Consider the following 16,771-nt stretch of genomic DNA (forward strand, 5'->3'; position numbering starts at 1 on the left):
CAGTGAGTGTCAGGCCCACAGACTGTATTGTGCCCACTGCCCACCACTTATATCGGGTGGCACAGTACCTTGCAGATAGAGTCATAATTTTTTTTCTCTGTAATATAATTGCAGTTGCCTGCCAGTGAGTGTCAGGCCCACAGACTGTACTCTGCCCACTGCCCACCACTCATATAGGGTGGCACAGTACCTTGCACGCATAGTACCACTAATCTAAAAAAAAATGACAGGCAGAGGAAGGTCACCCCGCAGGGGCCGTCGTGGTCATGATGCTGTGATTTCCTTTGGACCTAGAATAATGCCCAGTGTTCAGAGGCCACGTACCCTGAACTCGAAAAATTCTGAGGACATAGTTGACTGGCTTACACAGGACACCCAATCTTCTACAGCTTCCGCTCGGAACCTTGACGCACCATCCTCCGCCAGCTCAGCTTCGGGCACCTGTCAAGTTACCACTCGCCCACCCGCAGCCACCACCAACACCAGCCGCTTCACTTGATCTGTCAGAGTTATTTACACATCATTTGGAAGAAATGAGTGATGCGCAACCATTATTGCCAGAGGATATAGATAACAGGGATATGTCTCAGTCAGGCAGCATTACACACATGGACGTACGGTGTGATGATGTTGTACCGGCTCCTGCTTCCTTTGCTGAGTTGTCAGATACAAGTGAAGCGGTTGATGATGACGATGTGTCCGTTGATGTCACGTGGGTGCCCGCTCGAAGAGAAGAATAACAGGGGGAAAGTTCAGATGGGGAAACAGAGAGGAGGAGGAGACTAGTTGGAAGCAGGGGGAGGTCGTCACAAGGAGCTAGTGGCACAGTCAGACAGCATGTATCGGCACTCGGGGTCAGCCAGACAGCACGCCAATCAATGCATGCTGTTGCCACCACCAGAATGCCGTCATTGCAAAGCTCAGCAGTGTGGCATTTTTTTTGTGTGTCTGCCTCTGATAACAGCGATGCCATTTGCAACCTGTGTCAAAAGAAACTGAGTCGTGGGAAGTCCAACACCCACCTAGGTACAACTGCTTTGCAAAGGCACATGATCTCACATCACAAACGCCTAACACATGATAAGTACAAGCAGCAAAGAAACTCAAAGCCACCATCCTCCTCCTGGTCCAGCATCTTCAGCCACGTAAACCACTGCTGTCCTCCTTGTCCCCTCTCAACCACCCGCCACTCCGCCTCTCACCTTCAGCAGTTCCTGCTCATCTGCCCACAGTCAGGTGTCTGTCAATGAAATGTTTGAGCGTAAGAAGCCAATGTCAGAGTCACCCCCTTGCTTGGCGTCTTTCAGCTGGCTTGTCGGAACTCTTAGCCCGCCAGCTTTTACCATACAAGCTGGTGGAGTCTGAGGCCTTCAAAAAATTTGTAGATATTGGGACACCGCATTGGAAGGTACCCGGCTGAATTTTTTTTTCATAAAAGGCAATCCCCAACCTGTACTCTATTGTGGAAAAGAAAGTCATGGCATGTCTGGCACACAGTGTTGGGGCAAGGGTCCATCTGACCACTGAAACCTGGTCTGCAAAGCACGGTCAGGGCAGGTATATCACTTACACTGCGCATTGGGTAATCCTGCTGATGGCTGCCAAGCATGGAATGCGTGGCTCTGCAGAGAAGTTGGTGACACCACAACGACTTGAAGGCAGGCCTGCTGCCACCTCCTCTACTTCTCCTACTCCATCCTCTTCACTAACCTCCTCGGCTGAGTCCTCTTCTACTGCTGCGTCTTGCTCCACATCAACTGCACCCCCCCAGCTCCCCAGGGCTATTCCACATCCCGGATACGACAGTGTCACGCCGTCTTGGGGTTGACTTGCCTGAAAGCAGAGTCACACCGTACCAGCACTCCTGTCCGCCCTGAATGCACAGGTGGATCAGTGGCTGACCCCGCACAAACTGGAGATCGGCAAAGTGGTGTGTAACAATGGAAGCAATTTGTTGGCGGCATTGAATTTGGGCAAGTTGACACATGTGCCGTGCATGGCACATGTGTTGAATCTGATCGTACAACGCTTTGTGCATAAGTACCCAAGCTTACAGGACGTCCTCAAGCAGGCCAGGAAGGTGTGTGGCCATTTCAGGCGTTCCTACACAGCCATGGCCCACTTTTCTGATATTCAGTGGCGAAACAACATGCCAGTGAGGTGTTTGATTTGCGACAGCCTGACACGTTGGAATTCAACACTCCTAATGTTCGACTGCCTGCTCCAACAAGAAAAAGCCATCAATGAGTATTTGTATGACCGGGATGCAGGACAGCCTCTGCGAAGGTGGGTATTTTTTTGCCACGTTACTGGACGCTCATGCGCAATAGCTGTAGGCTCATGCGTCCTTTTGAGGAGGTGACAAACCTAGTCAGTCGCACTGAAGGCACCATCAGCGACATCATCCCATTTGTTTGCTTCCTGGAGCATGCCCTGCAAAGAGTGCTGGATCAGGCCGTAGATGAGCGTGAAGAGGAAGAGTTGTGGTCACCATCACCACCAGAAACAGCCTTATCATCATCGCTTGCTGGACATGCGGCAATGCTGGAAGAGGAGTCTGAGGAAGAGGAGTCAGAGGAGAAATGTGGCTTTGAGGAGGAGGAATACCAACCACAGCAGGCATCCCAGGGTGCTCGTTGTCACCTATCTGGTACCCGTGGTGTTGTATGTGGCCGGGGGGAAGAACAGACCTTCAATGAGATCAGTGAGGACGAGGAACGGGACATGAGTAGCTCGGCATCCAACCTTGTGCAAATGGGGTCTTTCATGCTGTCATGCCTGTTGAGGGACCCTCATATAAAAAGGCTGAAGGAGAACGACCTGTACTGGGTGGCCACGCTACTAGACCCCCGGTATAAGCAGAAAGTCGCTGAAATAATACCGAATTACCGGAAGTCGGAAAGGATGCAGCAGTTCCAAAACAAGTTAAAAAGTATGCTTTACACAGCGTATAAGGGTGATGTCACAGCACAACGGGAATCTAACAGGGGAAGAGGTGAAAGTAATCCTCCTCCTACCACGACCACGCCGGCAAAGACAGGACGCTTTACAGACGTGTTGTTGATGGAAGACATGCAGAGCTTTTTAAGTCCTACGCATCGCCACAGCCCTTCGGGGTCCACCCTCAGAGAACAACTCGACCGACAGGTAGCAGACTACATCGCCTTAGCTGCAGATATCGACATTCTGAGGAGCAATGAACCCCTTGACTACTAGGTGTGCAGGCTTGACCTGTGGCCTGAGCTATCCCAATTTGCGATAGACCTTCTGGCCTGCCCCGCTTCAAGTGTCCTGTCAGAAAGGACCTTCAGCGCAGCAGGAGGTATTGTCACTGAAAAGAGAAGTCGCCTAGGTCAAAAAAGTCTAGATTACCTCACCTTTATTAAGATGAATGAGGCATGGATCCCGAAGGGACTGACAGTGGGGGATGCATTTGACTAAAAAAGGCCTGATAAGATGCCTTGGGCTAAAAATGGTCCACACGCTGCTGTATTTAATCTCTGCATGCCGGATGACTGCATGCTGGATGACCAACTAGGGTTCAAGCCGCATTGTTTTAGTGCACTTTCTGCCTGGAAAACATAAATTTTTCCGGCCGCTGCTACAGCACGGCTGCAACAATACCTCATTTTTCAGGCATGTGTACAGTCGTGGCCAAATGTTTTGAGAATGACAAAAATATTAGTTTTCACAAAGTTTGCTGCTAAACTGCTTTTAGATCTTTGTTTCAGTTGTTTCTGTGATGTAGTGAAATATAATTACACGCACTTCATACGTTTCAAAGGCTTTTATCGACAATTACATGACATTTATGCAGAGTCAGTATTTGCAGTGTTGGCCCTTCTTTTTCAGGACCTCTGCAATTCGACTGGGCATGCTCTCAATCAACTTCTGGGCCAATTCCTGACTGATAGCAACCCATTCTTTCATAATCACTTCTTGGAGTTTGTCAGAATTAGTGGGTTTTTGTTTGTCCACCCGCCTCTTGAGGATTAACCACAAGTTCTCAATGGGATTAAGATCTGTGGAGTTTCCAGGCCATGGACCCAAAATGTCAATGTTTTGGTCCCCGAGCCACTTAGTTACCACTTTTGCCTTATGGCACGGTGCTCCATCGTGCTGGAAAATGCATTGTTCTTCACTAGAGTTGAGCGAACACCTGGATGTTCGGGTTCGAGAAGTTCGGCCGAACTTCCCGGAAATGTTCGGGTTCGGGATCCGAACCCGACCCGAACTTCGTCCCGAACCCGAACCCCATTGAAGTCAATGGGGACCCGAACTTTTGGGCACTAAAAAGGCTGCAAAACAGCCCAGGAAAGAGCTAGAGGGCTGCAAAAGGCAGCAACATGTAGGTAAATCCCCTGCAAACAAATGTGGATAGGGAAATGAATTAAAATTAAAATTAAAAAAATAAAAATGAACCAATATCAATTGGACAGAGGTCCCATAGCAGAAAATCTGGCTTCACGTCAGCAGAGAATCAGTCTCTTCCTGCCATAGCAAAGAATCTGGCTTCATGTCAGCAGAGAATCAGTCTCTTCATGCCATAGCAGAGAATCTGGCTTCATGTCAGGGCAGAATCAGTCTTCATGTCATAGCAGAGAATCAGGCTTCACGTCACCCACCACTGGAACAGGCCACTGTCACACATTTAGGCCCCGGCACCCAGACAGAGGAGAGCGGTCCCGTAACAGAGAATCTGGCCTTATGTCAGCGCAGAATCTGTCTTCATGTCATAGCAGAGAATCAAGCTTCACGTCACCCACCACTGGAACAGGCCACTGTCACACATTTAGGCCCCGGCACCCAGACAGAGGAGAGAGGTCCTGTAACAGAGAATCTGGCCTTATGTCAGCACAGAATCTGTCTTCATGTCATAGCAGAGAATCAGGCATCACGTCACCCACCACTGGAACAGGCCACTGTCACACATTTAGGCCCAGGCACCCAGGCAGAGGAGAGAGGTCCCGTAACAGAGAATCTGGCCTTATGCCAGCACAGAATCTGTCTTAATGTCATAGCAGAGAATCAGGCTTCACGTCACCCACCATTGGAACAGGCCACTGTAACACATTTAGGCCCAGGCACCCAGGCAGAGGAGAGAGGTCCCGTAACAGAGAATCTGGCCTTATGTCAGCGCAGAATCTGTCTTCATGTCATAGCAGAGAATCAGGCATCACGTCACCCACCACTGGAACAGGCCACTGTCACACATTTAGGCCCCGACACCCAGACAGAGGAGAGCGGTCCCGTAACAGAGAATCTGGCCTTATGTCAGCGCAGAATCTGTCTTCATGTCATAGCAGAGAATCAAGCTTCACGTCACCCACCACTGGAACAGGCCACTGTCACACATTTAGGCCCCGGCACCCAGACAGAGGAGAGAGGTCCTGTAACAGAGAATCTGGCCTTATGTCAGCACAGAATCTGTCTTCATGTCATAGCAGAGAATCAGGCATCACGTCACCCACCACTGGAACAGGCCACTGTCACACATTTAGGCCCAGGCACCCAGGCAGAGGAGAGAGGTCCCGTAACAGAGAATCTGGCCTTATGTCAGCGCAGAATCTGTATTCATGTCATAGCAGAGAATCAGGCTTCACGTCACCCACCACTGGAACAGGCCACTGTCACACATTTAGGCCCCGGCACCCAGACAGAGGAGAGCGGTCCCGTAACAGAGAATCTGGCCTTATGTCAGCGCAGAATCTGTCTTCATGTCATAGCAGAGAATCAGGCATCACGTCACCCACCACTGGAACAGGCCACTGTCACACATTTAGGCCCAGGCACCCAGGCAGAGGAGAGAGGTCCCGTAACAGAGAATCTGGCCTTATGTCAGCACAGAATCTGTCTTAATGTCATAGCAGAGAATCAGGCTTCACGTCACCCACCACTGGAACAGGCCACTGTCACACATTTAGGCCCAGGCACCCAGGCAGAGGAGAGAGGTCCCGTAACAGAGAATCTGGCCTTATGTCAGCGCAGAATCTGTATTCATGTCATAGCAGAGAATCAGGCATCACGTCACCCACCACTGGAACAGGCCACTGTCACACATTTAGGCCCAGGCACCCAGGCAGAGGAGAGAGGTCCCGTAACAGAGAATCTGGCCTTATGTCAGCACAGAATCTGTCTTAATGTCATAGCAGAGAATCAGGCTTCACGTCACCCACCACTGGAACAGGCCACTGTCACACATTTAGGCCCCGGCACCCAGACAGAGGAGAGGTTCATTGAACTTTGGGTTGCCCCACAATATAATGGTAAAATGAAATTAAAAATAGTATTGAATGAGGAAGTGCCCTGGAGTAGAATAATATATTGTTAAGGGGAGGTAGTTAATATCTAATCTGCACAAGGGATGGACAGGTCCTGTGGGATCCAGGCCTGGTTCATTTTTATGAACGTCAGCTTGTCCACATTGGCTGTAGACAGGCGGCTGCGTTTGTCTGTAATGACGCCCCCTGCCGTGCTGAATACACGTTCAGACAAAACGCTGGCCGCCAAGCAGGCCAGCACCTCCAAGGCATAAAAGGCTAGCTCTGGCCACGTGGACAATTTGGAGACCCAGAAGTTGAATGGGGCCGAACCATCAGTCAGTACGTGGAGGGGTGTGCACAGGTACTGTTCCACCATGTTAGTGAAATGTTGCCTCCTGCTAACACGTTCCGTATCAGGAGGTGGTGCAGTTAGCTGTCGCGTGGTGACAAAACTTTTCGACATCTCTGCCATGCTAACCCTGCCCTCAGAGGAGCTGGCCGTGACACAGCTGCGTTGGCGACCTCTTGCTCCTCCTCTGCCTTCGCCTTGGGCTTCCACTTGTTCCCCTGTGACATTTGGGAATGCTCTCAGTAGCGCGTCTACCAACGTGCGCTTGTACTCGCGCATCTTCCTATTACGCTCCAGTGTAGGAAGTAAGGTGGGCACATTGTCTTTGTACCGGGGATCCAGCAGGGTGGCAACCCAGTAGTCTGCACACGTTAAAATGTGGGCAACTCTGCTGTCGTTGCGCAGGCACTGCAGCATGTAGTCGCTCATGTGTGCCAGGCTGCCCAGAGGTAAGGACAAGCTGTCCTCTGTGGGAGGCGTATCGTCATCGTCCTGTGTTTCCCCCCAGCCACGCACCAGTGATGGGCCCGAGCTGCTTTGGGTGCCACCCCGCTGTGAACATGCTTCATCCTCATCCTCCTCCACCTCCTCCTCATCCTCGTCCTCCTCGTCCTCCAGTAGTGGGCCCTGTCTGGCCACATTTGTACCTGGCCTCTGGTGTTGCAAAAAACCTCCCTCTGAGTCACTTTGAAGAGACTGGCCTGAAAGTGCTACAAATGACCCCTCTTCCTCCTCTTCCTCCTGGGCCACCTCCTCTTCCATCATCGCCCTAAGTGTTTTCTCAAGGAGACATAGAAGTGGTATTGTAACGCTGATAACGGCGTCATCGCCACTGGCCATGTTGGTGGAGTACTCGAAACAGCGCAACAGGGCACACAGGTCTCGCATGGAGGCCCAGTCATTGGTGGTGAAGTGGGTCTGATCCGCAGTGCGACTGACCCGTGCGTGCTGCAGCTGAAACTCCACTATGGCCTGCTGCTGCTCGCACAGTCTGTCCAGCATATGCAAGGTGGAGTTCCACCTGGTGGACACGTCGCATATGAGGCGGTGAGCGGGAAGGCCGAAGTTACGCTGTAGCGCAGACAGGCGAGCAGCGGCAGAGTGTGAACGCCGGAAGCGCGAACAGACGGCCCGCACTTTATGCAGCAGCTCTGACATGTCGGGGTAGTTGCGAATGAACTTCTGCACCACCAAATTCAGCACATGCGCCAGGCAAGGGATGTGCGTCAAACCGGCTAGTCCCAGAGCTGCAACGAGATTTCGCCCATTATCGCACACCACCAGGCCGGGCTTGAGGCTCACCGGCAGCAACCACTCGTCGGTCTGTTGTTCTATACCCCGCCACAACTCCTGTGCGGTGTGGGGCCTGTCCCCCAAACATATGAGTTTCAGAATGGCCTGCTGATGTTTACCCCGTGCTGTGCTGAAGTTGGTGGTGAAGGTGTGTGGCTGACTGGATGAGCAGGTGGAAGAAGAGGAGGAGGAAGCTGAGTAGGAGGAGGAGGAGACAGGAGGCAAAGAATGTTGCCCTGCGATCCTTGGCGGCGGAAGGACGTGCGCCAAATAGCTCTCCGCCTGGGGCCCAGCCGCCACTACATTTACCCAGTGTGCAGTTAGGGAGATATAGCGTACCTGGCCGTGCTTACTGGTCCACGTATCTGTGGTTAGGTGGACCTTGCCACAGATGGCGTTGCGCAGTGCACACTTGATTTTATCGGACACTTGTTTGTGCAGGGAAGGCACGGCTCTCTTAGAGAAGTAGTGGCGGCTGGAAACAACATACTGTGGGACAGCAAGTGACATGAGCTGTTTGAAGCTGTGTGTGTCCACCAGCCTAAATGACAGCATTTCATAGGCCAGTAGTTTCGAAATGCTGGCATTCAGGGCCAGGGATCGAGGGTGGCTAGGTGAGAATTTACGCTTTCTCTCAAATGTTTGTGAGATGGAGAGCTGAACGCTGCCGTGTGACATGGTTGAGATGCTTGGTGACGCAGGTGGTGGTGTTGGTGGTACATCCCATGTTTGCTGGGCGGCAGGTGCCAATGTTCCTTCAGAGGCGGAGGAAGAGGCCGAGGCGGCGGCAGCAGCAGCAGAAGAGGCCGAGGCGGCAGCAGCAGAAGATGTAGCAGGGGGAGCCTGAGTGACTTCCTTGTTTTTAAGGTGTTTACTGCACTGCAGTTCATGCTTTGCATGCAGGTGCCTGGTCATGCAGGTTGTGCTAAGGTTCAGAACGTTAATGCCTCGCTTCAGGCTCTGATGGCACAGCGTGCAAACCACTCGGGTCTTGTCGTCAGCACATTGTTTGAAGAAGTACCATGCCAGGGAACTCCTTGAAGCTGCCTTTGGGGTGCTCGGTCCCAGATGGCGGCGGTCAGTAGCAGGCGGAGTCTCTTGGTGGCGGGTGTTCTGATTTTTCCCACTGCTCCCTCTTTTGCTATGCTGTTGGCTCGGTCTCACCACTGCCTCTTCCTCTGAACTGTGAAAGTCAGTGGCACGACCTTCATTCCATGTGGGGTCTAGGACCTCATCGTCCCCTGCATCGTCTTCCACCCAGTCTTGATCCCTGACCTCCTGTTCAGTCTGCACACTGCAGAAAGACGCAGCAGTTGGCACCTGTGTTTCGTCATCATCAGAGACGTGCTGAGGTGGTATTCCCATGTCCTCATCATCAGGAAAAATAAGTGGTTGTGCGTTAGTGCATTCTATCTCTTCCACCCCTGGGGAAGGGCTAGGTGGATGCCCTTGGGAAACCCTGGCAGCAGAGTCTTCAAACAGCATAAGAGACTGCTGCATAACTTGAGGCTCAGACAGTTTCCCTGATATGCATGGGGGTGATGTGACAGACCGATGGGCTTGGTTTTCATGCGCCATCTGTGCGCTTTCTGCAGAAGACTGGGTGGGAGATAATGTGAACGTGCTGGATCCACTGTCGGCCACCCAATTGACTAATGCCTGTACCTGCTCAGGCCTTACCATCCTTAGAACGGCATTGGGCCCCACCAAATATCGCTGTAAATTCTGCTGGCTACTGGGACCTGAGGTAGTTGGTTCACTAGGACGTGTGGCTGTGGCAGAACGGCCACGTCCTCTCCCAGCACCAGAGGGTCCACTAACACCACCACGACCATGTCCACGTCCGCGTCCGCGTCCCTTATTAGATGTTTTCCTCATTGTTCCCGTTCACCACAATTTTGAGAATGGCAAATTTGGGAATGCTTTTTCAACCCAGAACAAAAAGTCTGCTTTGACGGTCACTACAAATAACTTGACCAGCTAAAACTGTGCAGATTTGGTTGAATAGAGATGTGAGACCTGTTTTTTTTTGCGCTGTGTGACAGTTATAGGTTTAATTACAGAATGACACTTCTATCAGCACGCTAGCGTGTGTCTTAGGTTTTTCTGAATGATACTATCAATAACTTCAATGTAAGATTTTCTTTTTGGGATAGATTTCAAGTAGGCCTGAAATACCACAAACTAGTTATTTTCAGAATGGCAAATTTGGGAATGCTTTTTCAACCCAGAACAAAAAGTCTGCTTTGACGGTCACTACAAATAACTTGACCAGCTAAAACTGTGCATATTTGGTTGAATAGAAATGTCAGGTCTATTTTTTAGGCGCTGGGTGACAGGCTCAACTTGCCCCTGATGTAATATATGGCCAAAAAATAACCAGACTGTTGATGGTTAAATGCACTTCGGTGACACAGGCTCAGCCTGCAGCTGATGTAGTATATGGCCAAAAAATAATCAGACTGTTGATGGTTAAATGCACTTGGGTGAAACAGGCTCAGCCTGCAGCTGATGTAGTATATGGCCAAAAAATAACCAGATTGTTGATGGTTAAATGCACTTCGGTGACACAGGCTCAGCCTGCAGCTGATGTAGGATATAGCACAAAATAACCACACTATCGATGGTTAAATACACTTGGTGATAGCTCGTGCTGGCGCACCACAAGTCACAAAATGGCCGCCGATCACCCCAGAAAAAAAGTGATCTAAAAACGCTTTGGGCAGCCTCAAAAAAGTGAGCAAGTCAATAATAGCACTTCAATGATCCACAGCTGCAGATCGATCACAGAATGAAGTCTTTTGGAGGAGTTAATCTGCCTAATCTCGCCCTAACGTCGCAGCTGCAACCTCTCCCTATACTGATCATAGCAGAGTGACGTGCGGCGCTACGTGACTCCAGCTTAAATAGAGGCTGGGTCACATGGTGCACTGGCCAATCACAGCCATGCCAATAGTAGGCATGGCTGTGATGGCCTCTTGGGCCAAGTAGTATGATGCTTGTTGATTGGCTGCTTTGCAGCCTTTCAAAAAGCGCCAAGAATGCGCCGAACACCGAACTCGAACCCGGACTTTTACGAAAATGTTCGGGTTCGGGTCCGGGTCCGTGTCACGGACACCACAAAATTCGGTACGAACCCGAACTATACAGTTCGGGTTCGCTCATCCCTATTCTTCACCAAACTGTTGTTGGATTGTTGGAAGAAGTTGCTGTTGGAGGGTGTTTTGGTACCATTCTTTATTCATGGCTGTGTTTTTGGGCAAAAATGTGAGTGAGCCCACTCCCTTGGATGAGAAGCAACCCCACACATGAATGGTCTCAGGATGCTTTACTGTTGGCGTGGCACAGGACTGATGGTAGCGTTCACCTTTTCTTCTCCGGACAAGCCTTTTTCCAGATGCCCCAAACAATCGGAAAGAGGCTTCATCGGAGAATATGACTTTGCCCCAATCCTCAGCAGTCCATTCACCATACTTTCTGCAGAAGATCAATCTGTCCCTGATGGTTTTTTTTGGAGAGAAGTGGCTTCTTTGCTGGCCTTCTTGACACCAGGCCATCTTCCAAAAGTCTTCGCCTCACTGTGCATGCAGATGCGCTCACACCTGCCTGCTGCCATTCCTGAGCAAGCTCTGCACTGGTGGCACTCTGATCCCGCAGCTGAATCCTCTTTAGGAGACGATCCTGTCGCTTGCTGGACTTTCTTGGATGCCCTGAAGCCTTCTTAACAAGAATTGAACCTCTTTCCTTGAAGTTCTTGATGATCCAATAAATTGTTGATTGAGGTGCAATCTTAGTAGCCACAATATCCTTGCCTGTGAAGCCATTTTTATGCAATGCAATGATGGCTCCACGCGTTTCTTTGCAGGTCACCATGGTTAACAATGGGAGAATAATGATTTCAAGCATCACCCTCCTTTTAACATGTCAAGTCTGCCATTTTAACCCAATCAGCCTGACATAATGATATCCAGCCTTGTGCTCGTCAACATTCTCACCTGAGTTAACAAGACGATTACTGAAATGATCTCAGCAGGTCCTTTAATGACAGCAATGAAATGCAGTGGAAATTTTTTTGGGGGATTAAGTTAATTTTCATGGCAAAGAAGGACTATGCAATTCATCTGATCACTCTTCATAACATTCTGGAGTATATGCAAATTGCTATTATAAAAACTTAAGCAGCAACTTTTCCAATATTTATGTAATTCTCAAAACTTTTGGCCACGACTGTACATGCCTAATTTTTCTGGCCTCTGGTGCTGCACTGTGGCTGCAAAAACAAAACAAAAAAAAGGCACGTACATGTGTCTATTCCCTTTCGTGATCGTTACCTTGTTGTGGTGAAGGGGCTTGCGTATCACAATGAAGCGATCACCTCTATGAGTGTGTTGGCAATGTTGGCACACCCCAGATGATAAGGTTGTTGCTTCATTGTGAACAGACCAAAAGCGATAGGCTGGATAATTTTGCATAGAAAAAACATTAATTTTCTTTGTGATCATCTAAGGTGATCATTAAAGCCTACTAGGCCAACAATGGGCCCACACTGCAGAATCATTGTTTTCTGGGTCACTTAACTGTCACTGAACTACCTCAGCATGACCATAGGCTTTCAAAAAACGCCATCGCCTGCAATCTCCAAATTGGAAGTAAGAGGACTGACCAACCATCTTTTTCCATCTCCTGGTTCCTAAAATTCATTCCATACACTGGCCCCTGATAGGGGACGTAACAGGGATTAAACTTATAGGAATAGTACTACTTAACACACCACTCATATAGGGTGGCACAGTACATTGCACGGCGCACGCGCAGTGCCCCAAATTGGAAGTAAGAGGACCGACCAACCATCTTTTTCCATCTCCCGGTTCCTAAAATCTATTCCATACACCGGCCCCTTATAGGGGACAAAACAGGGATTAAACTGGTAAGAACAGATTTTTATCATTTAAAAAAAAAGAGGACAGCCTCTGCGGAGCTGGGTATTTTTTGGCCGCGTTTCTGAACACTCATGCACAATGGCTGTAGGCTCATGCGTCCTTTTGCGTAGGTGACAAACCTGGTCAGTCAAACCCAAGGCAACATCATCGACCTCATCCCATATGCGTTTTTTCTGGAGCGTGCCCTGCGAAGAGTGCTGGATCAGGCCGTAGATGAGCATGAAGAGGAAGAGTTGTGGTCACCATCACCACCAGAAGCAGCATTGTCGTCGTCGATTGCTGGACCTGCGGCAACACAGAGAGAGGAGTCTGAAGAAGAGGAGTCAGAGGAGGAAGGTGGCTTTGAGGAGGTGGAAGACCAACCACAGCAGGCGTCCCAGGGGGCTTGTTGTCACCTTTTGGGGACCCTTGGTGTTGTACGTGGCTGGGTAGAGGAAGAGACCTTCAATGACGTCAGTGAGGACAAGGAACGGGACATGGCTAGCTTGGTATCCAACCTTGTGCAAATGAGGAGTTTGCGGTTGTGCAAATGGACTGTTTGCGGTTGTTTGCGGTGCATTAAACGGGGAGTTTGGTCTGTCACTGTGAAGCGGGAGTAACCCTTACACTACCTGATCGATACAACATCATACCTGATCGTATACACACATTGGATGTTTTAAAGCACGTTATTCCAAACAGTTCAGGTGTTAGTCCCCTTGAAACAACTTTTCCATCACTATTGTGGCCAGAAAGAGTCCCTGTGGGTTTTAAAATTCGCCTGCCTATTGAAGTCTATGGCGGTTCGCCCTTAGCGAACATTTGCGGAAATTCGGGTTCGCCGTTTGCGAACAGAAAATTTTATGTTCGCGACATCTCTACACCTCACTACGGATACGTGGACCAGTAAGCACGGTCAGGGCCGCTATATCTCCATAACAGCACACTGGGTAAATGCAGTGGCAGCTGGGCCTGAGGCGGATAGTAGTTTGGTGCATGTCCTTCCACCACCAAAGATTGCAGGGCGCTTCCTCCTCCTACTCTGCTTCCTCATCCTCTACCGGCTCCTCATCCGGTCAGTGTAACAGCACCACCAACTTCAGCACAGCCTGGGGTAAACAACAGCAGGCAGTTTTAAAACCTATCTGTTTGGGGGACAAACCCCACACCACGCAGGAGCTGTGGACGGGCCTTGAACAACAGACCGATGAGCGGTTGGTGCCGGTGAGCCTCAAGCCCGGCCTGGTGGTGTGCGATAATGGGCGAAATCTCGTAGCAGCTCGGGACTAGCCAGTTTGATGCACATCTCTTGCCTGGCGCATGTGCTGAATTTGGTGGTGCAGAGATTCCTTAAAAATTACCCCGATATGTCAGAGCTGCTGCATAAAGTGCGGTCCGTCTGTGCGCGCTTTCAGCGTTCTCACCCTGCTGCTTGCCTGTCAGCGCTGCAGCGTAACTTCGGCCTTCCCGCTCACCGCCTCATATGCGACGTGCCCACAAGGTGGAACTCCACCTTGCACATGCTGGCCAGACTGTGCAAGCAGCAGCAGGCGATAGTGGAGTTTCAGCTGCAGCACGCACGGGTGAGTCGCTCTGCGGAACAGCACCACTTCACTACCAATGACTGGGCCTCCATGCGAGACCTGTGTTCCTTGTTGCGCTGTTTCGAGTACTCCGCCAACTTGGTCAGTGCCGATAACGCAGTTCTTAGCGTAACTATCCCACTTCTATGCCTCCTTGAAAAAACGCTGCTGGCGATGATAGAAGAGGATGTGGCAGAGGAGGAAGAGGGATCATTTTGTAGGGTTTCCGGCCAGTCATTCACAAGTGTTTCCGAGGGTGGGTTCCTGCACCCACAAACGCCAGGTACACAATTGTCCAGCCAGGGCACCGTTCTGGAGGATGACAAGGTGGAGGATGAGGAGGAGGATATGGAGGAGGAGGAACCATGTTCACAGAAGGGTGGCACCCAGAACAGCTCATGGCTATCACTGGTGCGTGGCTGGGGGGATACAGAGGACACAGACGATACACCTCCCAAAGAGGACAGATTTTTGTTGCCTCTGGGCAGCCTGGCACACATGAGCGATTACATGCTGCAGTGTCTCCGCAACGACCGCCGAGTTGCCCAAATTCTAACTTGTGCTGATTACTGGGTGGCCACGCTGCTGGAACCCCGTTACAAGAACAACGTACTGTCCTTAATTCCGTCATTGGAGCGTGATCGTAAGATGCGCGAGTACAAGTGCACGCTGGTAGATGCGCTGCTGGTGGCATTCCCACCTGAGAGCGAGGGCACAGTGGAATCACAAGGTGAAGGAAGAGGAAGAGGTCGCCAATGCAGCTGGGGCACCGCCAGCACCTCAGAAGGCAGGGTTAGCATGGCGGAAATGTGGAAAAGCTTTGTCAGCATGCCACAACAACAAGCACCACCAGCTGATATGGAACGTCTTAGCAGGAGGCAGCATTTCACCAACATGGTGGACCAGTATGTGTGCACACGCCTACACGTACTGAATGAGGGGTCTGTCCCCTTCAACTTCTGGGTCTTAAAATTGGGCACATGGCCTGAGCTTGCCCTTTACGCCTTGGAGGTGCTGGCCTGCCCTGCAGCCAGTGTATTAACTGAACGTGTGTTTAGCACGGCAGGGGGCGTTATCATAGACAAGCGCAGCCGCCTATCCACAGCCAATGTGGACAAGATCATGTTCATTAAAATGAATCAGGCATGGATCCCACAGGACTTGTCTGTACCTTGTGCAGAATAGACATGTATACCTGCCTTAACCAGCCATTGTTATACTGCAGCGCAATTGCTCATTCTTGTATTTTGGATATTTCACACTCTTTTGGAGTGTACCCTAATTTAAAAAAAGAATAATTAAAACCAAAAACCAGTGTTGGCTACCTCGTCCTCCTCCACCGCCGCTTCCACCTACACCACTACGTCCACCGCCTCCTCAAACTCCTACTCCATATGGAAATCCACCTCATAAATCATAAATGATACAAAATCCGATGAAAGCTGTAACGGCACCGGACGGGGTTAAAAGCAGAGTGTGCCTGGCGTTCATGCTGTACCTGCGCTCCCTGGACTTTGTGTGGCTGTCATGGCCCATAAACAGGTAGGAACTAGTGTTAGGGACCACTCATAGAGGCGACCTTGACGTGGTGAGTGGCTTATTACGCTTTGGCCAAAATGTACACCAATGCCTCATTCAACATCCAGCATGGAGGCAGGGCGGAGTGCTGGTTGCAGAGTGCTATTGCATTTGTGTTCTTTTCTTTGTATATATTTCCCAATGTTTTGGGGTGTACCCTAATTTAAATAAATAAATTTAAAACCAAAAAGCAGTGTAGGCTACCTCCTCCTCCTCCACCGCCGCTTCCACATACACTGTCACATCCACCGCCTCCTCAACCTCCTACTCCATATGGACCTCGTCCTCCTAGATCAAGATTATTATTTTTAATTTTTACGTATTTTATGTTATTTAAAGTCATTTCCCTATCCACATTTGTTTGCAGAGCACTTGCCATGCTCTTAAACACATTGTGATGTCATTTGCAGCCCTCTAGCCCTTTCCATTACATTTTTACAGCCATTTTAGTGCTCAAAAGTTCGGGTCCCCATTGACTTCAATGGGGTTCGGGTTCGGGGTCAAGTTCGGGTCCCGAACTCGAACTTTTTTGTGAAGTTCGGCCGAACCCGTCGAACCCGAACATCCAGGTGTCCGCTCAACTCTACATATTACTCATAAGATACAGTGAACACTGTAAAAACAATTTGTTAAAATTGCTGTTTTATCTTCCCCTTAAAAATAAAATAACATTTATTTAACCCCTTAAGGACCGGGCTCATTTTCACCTTAAGGACCTGGCCATTTTTTGCAAATCTGACCAGTGTCACTTTATGTGTGAATGACTTTAAAACGCTTTTACTTATC

Source organism: Bufo bufo, chromosome 4 (genome assembly GCF_905171765.1).
Source record: "Bufo bufo chromosome 4, aBufBuf1.1, whole genome shotgun sequence".
Classification (NCBI taxonomy): Eukaryota; Metazoa; Chordata; class Amphibia; order Anura; family Bufonidae; genus Bufo; species Bufo bufo.